Source organism: Elaeis guineensis, chromosome 8, assembly GCF_000442705.2.
Source record: "Elaeis guineensis isolate ETL-2024a chromosome 8, EG11, whole genome shotgun sequence".
NCBI classification, from domain to species: Eukaryota; Viridiplantae; Streptophyta; class Magnoliopsida; order Arecales; family Arecaceae; genus Elaeis; species Elaeis guineensis.
Window position 1 is genome coordinate 27601093 of NC_026000.2, and position 13029 is coordinate 27614121.

Consider the following 13029-nt stretch of genomic DNA (forward strand, 5'->3'; position numbering starts at 1 on the left):
AGATTCTCCTCCTGTCCCTAACAGGGCTGTGGGGGTGCATATGGATGTTGTAGGGCCTCTCCCCCCATCCGGTCTAGAGAACCGGGCCTTCGACTTTGCTCAAATTAGGGCGAGGTTATCCTCCTGTCCCTAACAGGGCTGTGGGGGCGCATATGGGCGTTGCAGGGCCTCTCCCTCCGGTCTAAAGAGAATCAGGCCTTCGACTTTGCTCAAGTTAGGGCGAGATTCTCCTCCTATCCCTAACAGGGCTGTGGGGCGCATATGGGCATTGCAGAGCCTCTCCCTCCATCCGGTCTAAAGAGAATCGGGCCTTCGATTTTGCTCAAGTTAGGGCGAGGTTCTCCTCCTGTCCCTAACAGGACTGTGGGGGCGCATATGGGCGTTGCAGGGCCTCTCCCCCCATCCGATCTAAAGAGAATCGAGCCTTTGACTTTGCTCAAGTTAGGGCGAGGTTCTCCTCCTGTCCCTAACAGGGCTGTGGGGGCGCATATGGCGTTGCAGGGCCTCTCCCCCCATCCGATCTAAAGAGAACCGGGCCTTCGACTTTGTCGAGACGAAGTTCCCCTCTTGCTTCTGATACAGTTTGTTTGGACTGCCCTGTCGATGTAAGATAGTGCCAAAGGGGGTAGACATGTAGATATACAACTTTTAATTAAAATAAAGTTATTGGTAGTACATCCGTAAGTTTTTCGAGCTCCATGGTCGTGGGAGGTCAGCTCCTCCGAGATCCTTAAGATAATAAGTTCCGAGTCGGACTACTTCTTTGACCTCATACGGACCTTCCCAGTTTGGGGCGAGCTTCCCTCGATCCTGAGGTTGCGAGACAGCGGCTCGTCGAAGCACTAGATCTCCTGCTCTAAAGACTTTGTTCTTGACTCGGGAGTTGTAATAGCGAGCGACTTTCTGTTTGTAGGCTGTCATTCGAACCTGAGCTACCTCCCGCCTTTCTTCCAGCAGGTTGAGGTTGGCTTTAAGACCTTATGAATTTTGATGTTCGTCGAATGCCACGACTCGTGCCGATGGGAGTTTAAGCTCAATTGGGATGACGGCCTCCGTTCTGAAGGCTAAAGCAAAGGGGGTCTCCCCTGTGGGCAGTCTTTGGATAGTTCGATACACCCACAATACATGATAAAGTTCGTCCGCCCAAGTTCCCTTCATCTTTTCGAGCCTTGTCTTAATCCCCTACAGAAGGGTTCTGTTAGTCACCTTAGCTTCGTCGTTCGCCTGAGGATGGGCTACTGATGTGAAGTTGTGGGAGATGTTTAGATCTTCACAGAATTCGACGAATCTTGCTCCCGTGAATTGCCGTCCATTATCAGTGATTAGGGTCCTAGGCAGACCGAACCTGCATACGATCGATGAAATCTTACATTTTTGCTTCTGTGATTTTTGCTAGTGGTTCGGCTTCAACCCATTTGGTGAAGTAGTCGATCGCTACAAGGAGGAACTTCCTCTGCCCCGACGCCATGGGAAAGGGGCCAAGGATGTCCATCCCCCATTGCGCAAAAGGCCATGGGGCACTCAAGGGTGTAAGCTCGGTGGCGGGCTGTCTCTGGATATTGGCATATCTCTGGCATCGATCACATTTTCTAACATATTCAATCGAATCATGATGCATTGTCGGCCAGTAATATCCTTGGCGGAGCAACTTGTGGGATAAAGATCTAGCCCCCAAATAGTTTCCGCAGATTCCTTCATGCACCTCCCACAAGGCGTAGTCAGCTTCTGAAGGCCGGAGACATTTCAAAAGGGGCAAAGAGTATGATCTCTTGTACAACTTGCCCTCATAAAGGATGTATCGGGAGGCTTGATTTTTGAGCTTCCGAGCCTCTTTTGCATCCTGGGGGAGAACCCCATCTATGAGATAGGTTATCAGTGGGTCGACCCAGCTGGGTTCATGGTCAATTTCCATCATGGGCATGATTCTTCTATACTCGGGCACTTTAGAACTTCAAAAAGAATGCCTTTGGGCAATTCGGCCGGAGCTAATTTGCCAGCTTGGAGAGAAGGTCAGCCCTGGTATTTTCCAACCTCGGAATCTGTCTGATGTTGAAGCTGCTGAAGGTGGGGACGAGCTCCTTTACCTTTTCAAGGTATTTAGCCATGCTATCCTCCCGCGCTTCGTAATTTTTGTTGACTTGTCCCACTACTAGTTGAGAGTCGCTGTGGACCCAGAGCCGATCTATTTCCAGCTCTTTGGCGATCCTCAGTCCTGCGATCAGAGCTTCATATTCCGCTCCGTTGTTCGTTGCAGGAAACTCAAAACGCAGAGCATACTCCGCGATGATTCCCTCCGGACTGATCAAGATCAGGCCTGCACCTGCGCCTGACATGTTGGAAGACCCGTCCACATAGAGGGCCCAAAAGCGATCAGAGGGATCTGCTTCTTCTTTGGGAGAGTTCGGTCGGGGCTTCAGGCCGTCAATTTTGCCTTGTTCAGGTTCGGCCTCCTCTGGGATATTACACTCCACTATGAAATCTGCCAATATTTGGGCCTTCACTGCTGGCCTGGGTCGATAGTTGATGTCGAATTCTGTGAGCTCGATCGTCCATTTTGCCATCCTCCCGGAGGCGTCCGTCCGGTGCAAAATCGCCTTGATCGGTTGGTCGGTGAGCAGCGTTACGGTGTGCCCTTGAAAGTAGGGTCGGAGCCTCCGGGCTGCAATCAACAAGGCGTAAGTCAGTTTTTCTAATTTGGTATACCTGATCTCGGCATCTCTCAACGTGCGACTGACGTAGTAGATCGGCCGTTGGACTTTCGCTTCTTCTTTGACAAGGACAGCCGCGAGAGCCATGGGAGAGACCGCCAGGTATAAAAATAGTTCCTCTCCAGGCTCCGGCTTTGCCAACAGCGGGGGTGAGCCGAGGTAGCTCCTTAGTTCTTCGAACGCCTGTTGGCACTCAGAGGTCCAACAGAAGTTCTTCGGCTGCTTGAGGGTTTGAAAGAAGGGTAAGCACCGTTCGGCCGATCTTGCGACAAAGTGATTCAGGGCCGCTACCCTCCCTGTAAGGCGCTGAACCTCTTTTATCGACTTTGGGGCGGCCATCTCCTGGATGGCATAAATTTTTTCTGGATTGGCCTCAATCCCGTGCCCCGACACCATGAAGCACAGAAATTTTCCCGAGGTTACTCCGAAAGCGCATTTAGTCGGGTTCAGCTTCATTTTATATTTCTGGAGAGCGTTGAAGGTCTCCTCGAGGTCGGCGACGTGGTCCACGGAAGATTTGCTTTTTACGAGCATGTCGTCCACGTAGACCTCCATATTGCGGCCGATCTGCTCCTTGAAGATTTTGTTCACCAACCGTTGGTAGGTTGCGCCTGCATTTTTGAGGCCAAAAGGCATGACCCTATAACAGTAAAGACCATGGTTAGTAATGAAAGCGGTCTTTTCTTCGTCTTCCGATGCCATCCTGATTTGATTATAGCCAGAGAATGTATCCATGAAGGTGAGGAGCTCATGGCCCGAGGTCGCGTCCACCAGTTGATCGATTCTGGGAAGAGGATAGCTGTCCTTTGGGCAGGCCTTATTCAGCTTTTTGAAGTCTATGCACATCCTCCACTTGCCGTTTGCTTTTTTGACTAGGACAATGTTGGAAATCCAATCAGGATAATTGACTTCCCTAATGAATCCGGCTTTAAAAGCTTGTCCACTTCCTCGGCTATCGCCTTCTGCCTCTCTGGTGCATGACCTCGGATTTTTTCTTTCATCGGTCGATGCTTTGGATCGACGGCCAGGCGGTGCTCCATGACTTCCGTGTCAATCTCTGACATGTCTGCTGGAACCCAAGCAAAAACATCTGCATTCTTTCGTAGAAAATCGATGAGATGTGTCCGCACCTCCTCCCCCAGGTTGGAGCTGATCATCGCTACATGCTTCGCGTTTCCGTCGTTCAAAGGGATCGGTACCAGATCTTCAATTGGAACGCCCCTCTCTTCAGTGAGGTCGTTGCGAGCATCCAGTCCATCGACTGGACATGGGTCAGATTGATCGCTTCTTTGCAAGGCTATGTTGTAGCAGTGTCTGGCCAGGGCTTGGTCTCCTCGGACCTCTCCGATCCCCTGGTTGGTGGAGAATTTCAACTTCAAATGGTAGGTTGATACGATGGCTCGGAGGGCATTGAGGCCAGGTCGGTCGAGGATTGTGTTGTAGGCTGACGGCGCCTTCAACACCAGAAAATTCACCAGAGCCCTGGATTGCCTTGGATATCGACCTGCGGCCACAGTCAAAGTTATTATTCCCTCCATCAGAACAGCGTCACCGGTAAACCCTACCAGAGGGGAGCTAATCGGCCTCAAATGGCCATCAAGGATGGACATTCTTGAAAAGGCGTCGTAGAATAAAATGTCGGTCGAACTTCTATTATCGACGAGAATGCGGCGGACGTCGTAATTTGCTATATTCAAGAAAACTATAACCGCATCGTTATGAGGGAATTGAACTCCCTGAGCGTCTTCTTCAGTAAAGGTTATGGGCTCCTCAATCTTTTGTCGCTTGGGGGGTACGGCCAGTACATTGGTTGCTTCCTGCCGGGATCTTCCCAAGATGGTGTTGGTGAAATCCATCGGAGGTCGATTGTCCAACCACTCCATGCCGGCGACCATTACCGGAGGATGTGGGGCCTGAGAAACCAGAGGCGAGGTCGGAGCCTGAGATCTGGCTGCGGAGGCCGTGGGTCACCGTGTGGATGCTTCGCAAAAAGTCATCGGGCGAGGATCCAGTGGGGGGAAGGAGGAGTGGATGTCAGAGAAGATGACCAGAGGTGGTTCTGTTGAGTGCTCCTTTAAGAACAAGGGTACTGCGAAGGTTCGCAGCCCTTCCTCTAGCGCCAATCATGTTGGTGCAAAAATCCGTTTGCGCCGAAGAAGCTGGAGTCACGATCACCGTCGGGACCTGCAAAAGAAGTCTAAACCGGAGGTGGGGTTGCTCCGGCAAGACCCTCCGACGCTCAAGTCAGTTCTCTGCCTCAACAAAAATGGAGTGCTCGAATGAAAATTTTAGCAGAGTTTCTAGGTAAAAATGAGAGCTCAGAGAATAACGTATCTGGGGTCCCCTTTTTATAGGCAGAGGGAGCAACAGACTGATAGTGATGTTTGTAACTGTCTGACAGTAGACTGTCTATGGTCAGGAGGAGTTTATCATGAAGAGTAATGGGGTGGAGTCGTGGCTGTCATCATGGCTCGCCACGTGGAATCAGTTGCGGGGAGTGGAGCGGCGTCCGTTGTCGCGACTCGCCAGGGAGTGGCGGAACCGCACAGGATCTGCCGCAGGGAGTGGAGCAGAATCGTGGCCGTTAGTACGGCCTGCCAGGGAGTAATGGAGCTGCGTAGGGTCTGCCGCAGGGAGTGGAGCAAAACCGTGGCCATTATTGTGGCCTGTCAGGGAGTGATGAAGCTGCGTAGGGTCCGCCGCAGGGAGTGGAGCGGTGCTGTCCGTTACTGTGGCCTGCCAGGAGGTCCAGACTTGTCGGTCGAAGTTCGGTTGGAGTCGGTAGCTGGAGTCGGAAGCGAAGTCCGGCACCTGTAGGAGCTCGGACGAGGCCTTCCTACCGTCGAAATAGAAGACGGAGTCCGGCTCACGTAGGAGTCTGGACGAAGTCTGCCTGCAGTCGGAGTAGAAGATGGAGTCCGGCTCCCGTAGAGGTCCGAACGAAGTCTGCCTGTAGCTGGCGAGATCAGGCTCCTGTAGGAGTCCGGTCAAAGTCTACCTGCAATTAAAGTCAGAGGTGAAGTCCGACTCTCGTAGGAGTCCGGACGAAGTTTACCTGCAAGCGAAGTCGTGGGCGGAGCCCGACTCCCGTAGGAGCCCGGGCGAAGCCTTCCCGCAGTCGGGGGACGAAGTTCGGCTCCCGTAGAAGTCCAATCGAAGTCGGCAGCTGGAGTCATGGGCAGAGTCCGGCTCCCGTAAGAGCCCGGGCGGAGCCTTCCCGCAGTCGGGGTCGAGGACGGAGCTTGGCTCCCATGGGAGTCCGGGTGAAGCCTTCCAGCAGTTGAGGTTGGGGACGAAGTCCGGCTCCCATAGGAATCCGGACGGAGTCTTCCCGTAGCCGGAGCTGGGGACGGAGCCCGACTCCCATAGGAGTCCGGTCGAAGTCCACCTGCAATCGAGGTCAGGGATGAAGTCCGGCTCCCGTAGGAGTCCGGACAGAGTTTACCTGTAAGTGAAGTCGCGGGCGGAGCTCGGCTCCCGTAGGAGTCCGGGTGAAGCCTTCCAGCAGTTGAGGTTGGGGACGAAGTCCGGCTCCCATAGGAATCCGGATGGAGTCTTCCCGTAGCCGGAGCTAGGGACGGAGCCCGGCTCCCATAGGAGTCCGATCGAAGTCCACCTGCAATCGAGGTCAGGGATGAAGTCCGGCTCCCGTAGGAGTCCGGATGGAGTTTACCTGTAAGTGAAGTCGCGGGCGGAGCTCGGCTCCCGTAGGAGTCCGGGTGAAGCCTTCCAGCAGTTGAGGTTGGGGACGAAGTTCGGCTCCCGTAGGAGTTCGGACGAAGCCTGCCTGCAGCTGGAGTCGGAGACGAGATCTGGCTCCCGTAGGAGTCCGGACGTCGCGAAGAATCCGGTCGGCGCTGGCGGGGTCCTGCTCGTCGACAAAACTTGGGAGTGTGGCGGAGGCTCGTCCGTCTGGGAGGTTTGAAGAGACGTTGCCGGAGGTCGAAAGTCAGTGGATCCCCAGAGGGTCACTCCCATCACGAACTTTGGCTGGGGGATATTTTATACCCAACAATTATCAATAAAATTCATGGGATTATTTTCTCTAGTTGGAGTCTAGAGTTCTTCCTTGTCTCTTCGAAGATTTTCTTCTCTCATGAATCCTTGTTTTTTTGCCAACACTGCATTAATATGCCAATATCATATGTAAAACATTCATTATACTCTTTCAAGTCCAGTTTATTCCCTAGAAATGGGTTATCGATTGGGTTGAGTGGGCTGCTCCTATTAAGTTGGGCCTCCACTCTGTTAGCTGTTCCCGGTTCTTTTGTTTTATTATTTTTTTATTTGAATAAATCTTGATGAGTTTGTTAGTCCAGATTAGTTTGTTGAGTCTTTATCTCCTATTACTATGGAATGTTAGCTACGTATGCCTAGTCTTTATCTTGTAGTTAGTGGTGGCATAAAATCAAAAAAAATAAAAAAGTAAAAAAAAAAATGATTCCTCCTCTCAATTTTATTTCTTCGATCTTTACTCGTCTTGTTCCTATAATTTTGTTTGTGCAAGTAATACTACATCAGTGGTATCAGAGCTTGTACAATGAATAGCTCGACTCAAATCTCAGTTTCGGCCTTGGATGGGAAAAATTATAATCGGTGGAGTGTTCAAATGAGGGTGCTTTTCGATGACCATGAGTTGCTAGATATCGTGGAAAATGATGTTGCTGATGTCGCAGAGAATGCAATCGATGCATAGAAGAATACCCACCGTGAGAGCAAGAAGGATAAGAAGGCATTATATTTCATTCATTAAGGTGAATGATAAAGTTTTTGAGAAGATTGCAGGAGCAACCACATCAAAACAAGCTTGGGATACCTTGATGATGTCATACAAAGGAGTAGACAAAGTTAAGAAGATGAGACTCCAAACTCTGATATGTCAATATGAGCTCCTACAAATGGAGTCTTCAGAAACTATTGCTATTTATATTAGTCGAGTTCTTGCTTTGATAAATCAAATGAAAATATATGGAGAGGAATACAAGGAGTAGGCCAAAGTGGAGAAGATTTTACGATCACTCACTTTCAGATTTGAGCATATCATGGTGGCGATAGAAGAAGCACATGATTTTTCTTCAATGACTATCGAAGAATTATTCGGCACTTTGCAAGCCCATGAACAACATATGAATGAGAAGAAAGTTGAGAAGCCTATTGAGCCAGCTCTTCAAAGCCAAGTCTCCATCAAAGGTGATCAAGGTGGTGAAACAAGCCAAAAGCCTAGTGGTTCTCATGACAGGGGACGAGGATGTGGTGGCTATTGCTACAACAGAGGTCGTGGTGGTCATAATAACAATCATGGAGTTGGAGGCAATAACCAAGAAAAATCAAATACTAACCATCAACAAAACTCAAGAGGTCATGGCCGTGGATGTGGTAGAGGAAGGTATGACAACTCCAATGTTGAGTGTTATTCTTGTCACAAACATGGCCATTAAGCACCAAACTACCACACATGGTTCCTTGACACTGGGTGTACCAATCATATGTGCGGCAAAAAGGAGCTATTTGTTGATCTTGATGAGTCATTTCGCACCAAAGTTAAATTTGCCGATGACAGTACCATACCAGTTACTGGAAAAGGATAGATTCTTATCAACTTGAAGAATAGAGATCATAAGTATATTTCTGATGTCTTCTATGTGCTAGGCATGAAGAGTAATTTGCTTAGTATAGGTCAGTTGGCAGAAAAGGGGTATGTTATGAACCTTTATGGCAACCAACTTTTCATTCTTGATAAAAAGTGTACACTCATTCTCAAAAAACCTTTGACAAAGAATCGTATGTTTCAAGTTGATATTTTTGGTGGTGTTTATAATTGTCTCAATACTATTGTAAATGATGAGTCTTGGCTATGGCACCTTCGCTTTGGATATTTGAACTCTAGAAGTTTAAAAATGCTTGCTAGAGAAAATATGATGAAAGACTTGTCTGGTATTCATTATCCAGAACAATTGTGTGAGGCTTGCACTCTTGGAAAGCATCATAGATTGCCATTTGCAGTAGAACAGTGGCGTGCAACACAACCACTGGAGCTTATTCATTTCGATGTATGTGGCCCAATGAATATCTTGTCAAATAGTAATAATAGATACTTCCTGATCTTTATTGATGATTTTACTCAAAAAATTTGGGTCTATCTTTTGCAAAAGAAGTATGAAGTTTTTAATTGCTTTAAGAAGTTCAAGGTGCATGTTGAAAAGCAAAGTGGCTATTATGTTAAAGTTCTGCAAACTGATAGTGGGGCTGAATATACTTCGAATGAATTTAATAAATATTGTGAAGAACAGAGAATAAAGCATGAAGTTACTTTTTCCTACACTCCACAGCACAATAGAGTTGTCGAAAGGAAAAATAGAACTATAATGAACATGGCGAGGAGCATACTAAAGGTGAAAGAAATGCCCAATTTATTCTGAGATGAAGTTGTTTTATGTTCTGTTTACTTGTTGAACAGGTCTCCAACAAGGAGCATCCAAAATATCACCCCTACAGAAATATGGAGCGGTTTCAAGCCGAGTGTGAAACATCTTAAAGTATTTGGTTCTGTTGCTTATGCACACATTCTGACAGAGACGAGGACTAAGCTAAATGATCGAGCGGACGAGACTATCTTTGTTGGATACAAGCGTGGGGGGTATAAGCTGTTCAATCCCATGACAAAGAAGGTGATTGTCAGTCGAGATGTAATTTTTGCAGAAGAAGAAGCTTGAAAATGGGATGTGGATGCCCATAAAGATTCTCGAATACGTATTATTTCTATTCTTGAAGAAGAAGCAGAAGCTTCCATCACAAATGAAGAAGCCTCATCAAGCTCTGCTCAAGAAACTTCTATACCATAGGCTTCTCAAGAAACTTCTTTACCACAAGCTCCGGCAGAATCAGGATGGCCAAAGAAGCAACGCCAACGATCAGTACGCCTGCAAGATTATGAGGTAACTCTTGATGATGAAGTTGATGATGATGGAGAATTGATACACTTTGCTTTCTTTGCAGATAATGAACCTATGACATTCGAGGAGGCGATCCAAGATCCTAAATGGGTGAATGCCATGAACGAGGAGATCAAGGCAATTGAAAGAAACAATACATGAAAACTTACTGATATCTCATGAGGTCACAAAGCAATTGATGTAAAGTGGGTTTTCAAGACAAAGGTGATGTCAAATGGTAAGGTGGAGAGACACAAAGCAAGATTGATGGTGAAGGGATTTGAGCAAAGGCCTGGTTATGATTATCAAGAGGTTTTCTCTCTTGTTGCTCGAATTGAAATAATTAGACTTCTAATTGCTTTAGCTGCCCAGAAGCAGTGGAAGATCCATCAAATAGATGTAAAGTCAGCTTTTCTAAATGGAACACTTGAAGAGGAGATTTTAGTCAAGCAACCGTCTGGATTCATGAAGCAGGAAAATGTAGATAAGGTGTACAAATTGAAGAAAACATTGTATGGCCTCAAGCAAGCACCACGAGTATGGAACAGACGAATTAATTCTTTCTTTTATAAGGCCGGTTTCCAGAAGTGCCCATTTGAACATGCTTTCTATGTGAAGATTAATGACTCTAGTGATATACTATTGGTGTGTCTTTATGTTGATGATCTAATATTCACAAGCAATAATCTCAAAATGATTGAAGATTTCAAGAAGTCTATGATGCTTGAGTTCAAAATGACAGATCTTGATCTCATGTCATATTTTCTTATCATCGAAGTAGTTTCAAAAGAAGATGGGATTTTTATTTGTCCAAAGAGGTATACTATTGAACTCTTGAAGAAGTTTCATATGCAGGATTGTAATTCTGTGAGAACTCCCATGGAGGTTGGTACAAAATTGTCAAAGAATGGAGAAAGGGCATATGTTGATTCAACTTATTTCAAACAAATTATTGGAAATTTGAGATATCTCACATGCACAAAGCCAGATATTTCTTATGGTGTTGGTTTGATTAGCAGGTTTTTGGAATCTCCTCGCCAATCTCATATGCAGGTGGCCAAAAGAATCATGCGGTACCTAAAGGGGATTTATGATCATGGTTTATTCTATTCCTTATTTAATAAATGTGCTCTTATAGGTTACTCCAACAGTAATTGGGGTGGAGATTTAGATGACTGTAAAAGTACCTCTGACTACTATTTTATTTTTGGTGCTACAACTTATTCATAGTTATAAAAAAAGTAATCCATAGTTGCACTTTCAACTTGTGAAGCAGAGTATGTAGCTGCAGCTTCAAGTGCATGTCAAGCAATATGGTTGCTCAATATAATGAGCCAAATCCATGCTCCAGTTGAGAGGCCAACGAAGATCTTCATTGACAATAATTTTGCAATCAACTTGACAAAGAATCCTATCGCACATGGAAGAAGCAAGCACATTGATATATGCTATCATTGCTTGAGAGATCAAGCTGGGAAGAAAGTAATTGAGTTAGTATATTGCAAGTCCGAAGATCAAGTACCGGACATTCTCACCAAACTGTTGAAGTATGATGCCTTCACCAAGTTAAAGCGTATGCTTGGAATGATGGCTTCTTTTCCGAATGGGGATTAAGGGAGAATGTTAGCTATTAATCCTGATTCTTTTGTTTTATTATTTTTTTATTTGAATAAGTCTTGGTGAGTTTGTTAGTCCAGATAAATTTGTTGAGTCTATATTTCCTATTACTATGGAATGTTAGCTACGTATGCCTAATCTTTGTCTTATACTTAGTGGTGGCATAAAATTAAAAAAAAAGTAAAAAAAAAAATGATTCCTCCTCTCAATTTTATTTCTCCAATCTTTACTCGTCTTGCTCCTATAATTTTGTTTGTGCAAGTAATACCACATCACACTCTTTCCCCAATCTCCGTTGGGTGGATTAGCCATCTCAACCAGATGGGCCTGCTTGCACTTCAAATTTAACCCACATAAATTACCTAAGTTAGGTTCGGACTGACACCAGTTCTATTGTAGAGCAATTCTTTGTGCACCGAGCGCGGTGCACAAAGAATTTCGCTTTATTGTATCGTCAAAATGCCTGAGTTGAGCCCAGTTTTTTTGCAGGTGGATTTGGAGTCTAGATCGATGAATGGAGTACTGCCACCTGCTTGTGTCTGTGGACGCCAATCCCTTTGAAAGCTAATTATTAGCTAGAACAGAATGAACCATTCCCAGCTAACTGCTACACAAAGTATGCAAAACAAGCCGTAGACATTCCCAAATGAGAAATTCTTCGTGCACCGCGCGCTGTGCGGAACACGCGCCCCACGCGGTGATTGGCTCACGCACGGGCCGGACAGCATGCGAAAAAAAAAAATATATTTTTTTCACTGACCTCATGTGTGAGCCAATCACCGTGATGCGCGTGCACAAAGAATTTTTCTTTCCAATTAAATGGGTTTTATGACCCATTTGCTATTGGAGTAGGTTGGGTCCAAATCTCAACCAGCATTATTTGTTTGTTGCTCTTTATGATACTCAACGCGCTTGCACTTGTATCTATTGTTCACAAGAGTTTTCAATTTTCAACCTACTGTAAAGTCCAAGGGGCTAGAAGTTCAACTAATCAAGGCCATGTTTGGATATTCCTACAGGAATATCTCGATGGAAACAGGCCTGTTAGCTTGGCTAGGCCCGCATCTTTTACCCCAAATCCCCACCTGTGATTTTGCTGGTCTGTATGAAAGAGAGAAAGATCCATGCAGGTCTTTTCTTCTTTCCACAAAAGAGTTTGACCTAATCTTGGAACGTAGTAAGAAATCTAGTCCAATCCTATTGGATTACTCATGGATGTCATGGACCCAATGAATGCACTTGTCATTTCTGGATGGTAAAATGGGTGACTTTCAGCCAACCCTCCTTGACTTGCAAAAAGCTGTTTCTATATTCTGTTCTCAATGGATGCTGATACCATGCCATTTTGGCAGCCATTCATGGTGTTTCCTGGAATTCATTGAAGTTACGCCCACCATCTACCACCCACCACACGGCAAAGTGGAGAGTAGCAGGGGGAAGCCAATCGCAATTAACCCTGCTCTAGCCGCCATGTGCTGTGAGAAAAGCTCACGCGCCGCGCGCGGGCGCTGCCGCGGAGCACGCCGCATGACCTGCGCGCTCCAAGGGCGGACACGCGAGCCGACCATATCAAATGCTACGCGCTTCCTGACCGCTCGTTGAGTAAAAAGTCTACTACATCCTTTTGGGCGGCAAGCGGTCCATCGATCCAAGTAGCGTTGCCAATTGCCGACCTCCACTAAGAAAAGATTGAGCTACCTTTAGTCACACATGCGACGTGTTTCACTGTATATTTTCGGACTAGAAAAGTTCCTGACATGCGTTACAGAGTA